General features: G+C 42.0%; 1 pseudogene; it reads left to right on the top strand.

Moving 5' to 3' along the window:
* Window positions 1-2,227: 2,227 nt before the first annotated feature.
* LOC101582615 lies at window positions 2,228-2,567 on the top strand (annotated as a pseudogene).
* Window positions 2,568-6,798: the final 4,231 nt, after the last annotated feature.

Below are 6,798 nucleotides of genomic sequence, written 5' to 3' on the forward strand. Positions count from 1 at the left end.
GTCTTAGCCTTCGACTCGAGAGCTCTGTGAACCTGAGCAAGTTGAACTCAAACAATCTCAGTTTTCTCATCCTTGTAGTGGAACAACAACAGTTGTAATATATTCCATGCAGTTAATATCAAAATTAAAGGAGTCATTGCGAGTAGTGCTTTAAAATACTGCCAACAAGCAATTTTTTTTTTCTGCACAATGTGCATGAAATGAATATTATTCTTTGGTAAAATTTACTGAGCAGAAGCCCTGCTCAGTTCTTTTTCTCTTTGGTCATATTATTTGAGTTATTGTGGGCAGATATTGTTCACAACTCAAAAACAAGAAAAGTGAAAACTAAGACAAATGAAGAAACAAGCAGTAGAGTCACTTCTGTTTCACTTCCTATTCCCATCCTCAAAGACAGATGCCCTGTATTTTTTCCTCAGGAACCACCGAGCTCTTGTATGTTATTGATTGATGCTATCTTATAAACATTACCCACCAGAGAGAAAAATCGGAGATACGGTCCAAATCTGCTCAGCTTTGTTGTTCTGTCTTTACAGACATTTGGCAGGTCACCCAGGTAAGGTCAAAGTTGACCGATCCATAAAAGTCTATAAAAAGGACCTGAGGATTGTTTCAGGTATATTAAAGAATAACAGTCATTTTTCCTTCAAATGTCACTTTTTCATTTCTGTGAAGAGACAGAATTCTGAGTTGGATGGATTACCCTGCTTCCTGGAAATGGCATTTGCTTCCTGGAAGGAACTAGCTACAGAAAAATGTTCATGTTCTACCCACGGAAGCATCCTTGTCAGCAGATAGAATGAAGCTGAGAATTGAAGTGAAAAAAAAGTTATAGCTCAACAATGTCAACACGCTTTCTGTTTACGTAATCTACTTTCCCTATATGAATGCCTTTGTGAAAGATTGGGACATGTGATGTATACTACCGTCTTCTCTTCTTTCATCTTAAACTCTGTAACCTTAGGTATGGGATTGAAGGAAGAATTATTGGGGATTGGTTAGTTGTAAAATGAAGTAAGGTGATCTATTTGGTAGAACGTTTTAGCAAAATATTTGTTACAAGATAAAAGAATATGTACAAAACACTGTTACTTCCTTTTTAAATTTTAATATATTTTAACAGATACATGAAAATACAAAATTGTACATATTCCTGAGTTAGCATGGATGTTTCAATGCAGGTATAACTGTGTACGATTCAAGTCAGTATAAACATATTTGTCTCTTTGTTTTCCTTTCTCTATGGTGGAAACATTCAGAATCCTTTTCCTGGTTTTTTGAAATGATGGCACCTTATCATTATCTATAGCCATCAGCCTGTTCACTAATGTAGCAGAATTCTCACTCCTATCTACTACAGTTGCTTTCTAGGCCATTGACAGCATAAACTACTTTTATAATCAGCTGACCATTGGATTAATTAATTTGGATGGTTTATTAGCATCTGGGGCTGGTGAGATAGCTCAGTGGACTAAATACCTGCTTCAGCAAGTGTAGGGACCAGGATTCGATACCCAGCACCACATGCCATGCCAGCCTCTCCCCCCAGGCACGCTGAGCCGGCCACCAAGACCAGGTGTGGTGGCGCATGCCTGTAATCCCAGTGCTGGGGAGGCTGAGACAGGAGGATCACTGAGTCCGAGCTGCATAGTGAGACCCTGTACCAAATACATAAAAACAAACAAAAACAAAAACAAAACAAAACAGAACAAGAAAGAATGTGTCCTTGTGGTTTGCTAAGGTGAGAATTTAAGAGAAAAAAAAATTATAGCTCAACAATGTCAATCTCTTTTGAATGGTCAAATGTTCCTATCTCTTTTGGCCAATGTTCCTATCTCTTTTGAGTGGTCAAAAGAGATAGGAACACAGGAAGGCCAAACAGGGCTGATAGTGTCACCCATGCCCCTTCCTTTACCTTGATTCTTACAGCCTTATTAAGAGGAATATCAAAGAGCAGACTGACTGGAGTCGAACATCTTGAAAAATTTACTTAGCCGGTGAACACATCCCATGCAGTAGACCAGATCCCTGGGTTTTCTAGTGAGAAGTCCTCTTTCATCATTCAGCTTTCATGGAGAGAATTTTAAAACATTTTTTTTTTCACTCCCTCTTTAGGCTTTCTTCAGCTGCCATCAAAGTGCTTGGTTCTTCCGAGGAAGCTAAGGCTGCATTGGGGTGAGTCCCTCACTTCTTCTGGAGACTAGCACCGTGCTTGGCAGCCCGCATTATGGTCTCCATCTCCGAGCTTGCCTGCATCTACTCCGCCCTTACCATGCACAATGACAAGGTGACTGTGATGGAGGATAAGATCAATGCCCTCATTAAAGTGGCTGGTGTCAATGTTGAACCTTTCTGGCCTGGCTTGTTTGCAAAGGTCCTGGCCAATGTCAACATCGGGAGCTTTATCTGCAATATAGGGGCTGGAGGCCCTGTCCCCGCAGCAGGCACTGCACCTGCAGGTAGCCCTGTGCCCTCCACCGCTGCTGCCCCAGCTGAGGAAGGTGGAAGCAAAGAAAAAAGAATCAGAGGAGTCTGAGGACAACATGGGCTTTGGTCTTTTTGACTAAACTTCATCTTGTAACATGTTCAATGAAAACTGAACAGCTAAAAAATAAAAAAATAAAAAACCCTCATTAGTAAGACTGTATTCAAGCATGCTAAAACCAGTAATGTAAGATGGCTATTTTAATTCTTAGGGACAGCTTATTTTCCTGACTGACACTTTGTTTTTCTTTCTTACGTAGGCAGAAAATTGGAGCAAGAGTCCAACCAAAATTAAGTGCCAGTTGAGACCAATTTCAGAAGAAAAGAAATGAGAACATAGATGTAGATGCAAAACAATTAAGCATCATTACCAGAAATAATTGGGCTATGGGGATTTAAACATTCATCTGAAAAAAATAACTGATCCAGTGCATATGAGTAATTGATGGGTTTTACCTGAAAGTTAGAAGCATTAAGGTAGCTTCAGATCACATTTGGAACTGTCATGTCTCTACAACTCTGTACAGCTGGGGTTTAAAGGCTGGTATATGAAAAAAAAATCCATCCAGAAATGGATGCCGAAAAATGCCTACTTGATGATAAGCGTGGCCATACATGTGTGTTCTGGGGATTCGCTGTGGAAGGGCGGTTCTGCCTAGAGCCAGCAGCATATCTGTCTTGTTGTCCTAGTTATAGTCTTAGTTTTGTTATCATCTTCCTAAAGCACGAGTTATTGTTAAATTAATCCCCTCTGATTATTTGGTTGCAGTGTTACTCACAACATCAAAATATCTTAGAAGTCACATTTATTTTGACATGTGAGGCAGCTAGAGTATGTGATTAGAATTAAATAGAACAGTGCAAATTAAAAAGAACATTAATTTATTTTGTTCTGAAAGCTCATTAATGGAAGAAGGCTCTGATTTTTAAAACCATTTTGAATATATATTGTCAGCAAAATCATGTTCATTGCACAGCTCATTAGATAAAGTAATTTAACCAAAAATAAGCCCAAATGAAGCTAGTAAGTTATAACAGCACAAATAAAATTGAGTTTGTGTGAAAAAAAATGTTTGCCTGTGTAGATACTAAATAATAACTAATTTCTATATATCTCCTTGAAATACTAGCGAATGTCTTCATTTGGATTTTTAAGAATACTATAAAATATTAAAGTTCTTAAAAACAATAAATCTTATTTTTTTTCCTAAATTGATATATTTTCCAAGAAATTAGTGCTATTTTAGGTGGATCTGCTATTTATTTCCTTACCCTTTCTTATTTTCATGGAGGTTTTTAGTTTTCTTTCCTTCTTTTTTTTTTTTTTGTTTTGTTTTGTTTTGTTTTTGTATTGTAGGGAAGGATCTACAGGGTGTTCAGGGTCTCACTACTAGATCGGACTTGTAGCAGTCCACCTGTTTACAGCCTCCCAAGAGCTGGGATTACAGGTGTGCACCACCAAGCCGCCGTCTCAATTGCTGTCCCAGGGAGCCCCAGGGGTGGGGCTGGCACATCAGGCCTGGGATCGAATCCCGGGCCCCTGCACCTGCTTGCAGGTACTTTAATCCGCTGAACTATTTGGCCAGCCCAAAAGTTAAGAGTGATTTCTTTTTCTTTTTTGGGGGGCTGGCTCAGGCTGCCTTAAGGGCAGATCTGGTAAGGCAGGTGGAGGTGGGGATTGAACCATAGTATCCTGCGTCTGACAGCATTTACATGAGCAGGCACTTAAACAACTGAGCTAACCGCCAGGCCCCACCCTCCTCTTTCTTTTCTTGATCTAAAGATCAAATCCAGGAATGCTCTACTACCACATTACATCACCCACCTTTTTGATTTACCTATTTTGAAACAGGATCTTACTACAATGCCCAAACTGTCCTGTAATTGTTTCCTGAGAAGTTAGCAATACAGGCGTATGCCCTGGTATACCTAGGCCGCACACATAACAGGACCACATTTCATAGAAAGGAATCACTTAAGAGGATTTGAAAATACTTTCATTTTTCCCCTTACATTTTTCTGTTAAACAGTTACTGGTCTTAAGGTAAGGCCTCGGAGCCAGCACTCTTCTAGCGGACATCTGCCGATATCTACACAATTGATTTGATTGCTTTCATTTGGTAGCCGTCTTTGTTTGCTTATCTGCTTCTTTGTTTACTGCTTGTTTCTCTTAAAAGGAGTAAACTCCAGGAGGACAGAGGGTTTTGTTTTGTTTTAAGCTATATTCCTCCCAGCGGCACATTCATGTACTTTTTTTATTTTTTTTCTCCTTGAAGAATGCCTGTCTTGTGGCTGAGATCAAAGACTGCACACTCCCAGGTAAGGGAGGAAAGGTTGATTTTAGCACAGTCCGCAAAGTTTCAGTCCACAGTGCACTGGCTGCAAAGCTGAGCTGCGTGGCACAGGGCGTCCCCGACGAGATGCAGTGCGCCGCAGCAGCGCTCTTTCTGTCCCAGTGTACTGCATCCGGGCTACGAGCCTGTAGATTGGCGCAGCCTGTATGCAGGGCGGGGCTACCATTCCCCACACCCGGAAGGATGTTAACCCAATGAGTGGCTAATCCATTTATTGCACCCTTAACCTGCATTCGCACTAGATCCGTCCACCTCTGAAAGGCTCCACCCACGAGAGCATTTGGAGGGCCAGGTAGGTGCAAGACATCACAGCTCGCTTAGTTTTCTGTTATAATGCTGACAAGTAAATAAGCCAAATCTTGTGAAGTTCAGCACAAAAAAGTAAATTTTAATCATTAATTATTTTGCACCGAGACCTCTCATCTCTTTCACAAGAGCTTATTTATTCAAGAGTCGCTAAGAGAACCAAAAATGTAACATGTACATACCGCGTAGAAGAATGCTTGCCATGTGATCCTCAGTGGCTTACTGTTGTTGGCTAGACATAGACCCTGACCTCAACATTGGAAGGTAAAGAGCGAGTATCGAGTGTCGTGTCGGTGTCATCCGGTTGATTGCTTCATTGTCTAATAGCCCACCTCAAAGCTGAGCGGAGAGGTTGTCCTGTGACCCCAGAGATACAAACAGCCCCAAGGGAAGGGCTTAAGCAGAGCCACACGGGGGAGTTTGGGTGGCCTTCAGGCTGGGAGACGTGCTCAGAGTCAAACTCAACAGGAAATGGAACCTGACTATGCGGTCACTGGTCATTAGCATAAAATGCTTAATTACTGTAATGAGTTTCCAAACAGTTCAGATAAGAGTGCAGCCCAGTGACACTGGTCACAGCTTTTTCCAAACTATCAAAGAACTCAGCTATACTTTGCTTAAACTTTGGACTTACAGAAACTTGCAGATAATAAATGTGTCTTGTTTTAAGTCACTGACTTTGTAGTAATTTGTTACATAGCAATATAAAGAAAAGCTCAGTGGACTCCTGTGAGCTGTAGACGCTCAGGAAGGTGCTTCTCCTGTCCACAAGGACACTGTCCTGGTCTCTCTACTGCAAGGTCCTCAGTATGTCCACCCCTTAAATCTTCAGGATAACCCAGCTAGAAATATGCAGCGTCTTAGGGTGGAGAAAATGCTCTAATCCACAGCAGCTACAGAAATTAGTGTAATGCACCAGCTAACTTCAGGACTATGCACCTGAGATTGGAGCTTGCAATTAGTTGATCAGGAAGTCAGGCACGCAAGTCTATACACAGAAGAATTCACTGACTTTGGTGTCTTGAACGTGACTGTAGGATATGACACCACAGCGAGGACCCTAGGGGACAGGAAAAGCTTCCAGCTAGTGCAGCAATCCGAAGTCCCTGGAAAAAATGCTCAATGCCTGTTTTTCTGGCCAACAGTAGATGAAGTAATAGCAAAGATCAGAGACACAGGCATGCTGGGGTGGCTACAGAATATAAGACCAGAAGGCAAAGCAGAGGATGACACTGCGTGGAGAAGCCGAGTGCTCGCACCACCCACTAAGACCTGCAGGGAGAGCAGCGGTGGGACATCAGCAGCTCTGTGGACTGTATGTGTGTGGTCCTCAGCAGGCCAGGGCTGACAGCAGCTGAAGAGCTTACAGAGCTGCACTCGGTAACAGCAGGGACAATGGTCAGCCCAGAGGAACCCAGCCATTTGGAGGTGCTTGATTAACACCAGCAGGTCACAGTTAGCAGGACTGTAAAGATGGGAGGGGAGGCCTTTTTTACTTGCAAACAATTGTGATGATGGTTAGACAAGGCAGATGGACAGCCAGCGAGGGAGCTGTTTACTACTTGCAGTAAGACACATGAGTGTGAAGGTCGCAAGCCCTAAAATAATCCCGAGCCCTTGCTTGGTTCCTGGATCCTAACAGATTTTAAGATCC

The sequence above is a fragment of the Octodon degus genome, unplaced genomic scaffold (assembly GCF_000260255.1).
Source record: "Octodon degus isolate 3935 unplaced genomic scaffold, OctDeg1.0 scaffold00001, whole genome shotgun sequence".
Classification (NCBI taxonomy): Eukaryota; Metazoa; Chordata; class Mammalia; order Rodentia; family Octodontidae; genus Octodon; species Octodon degus.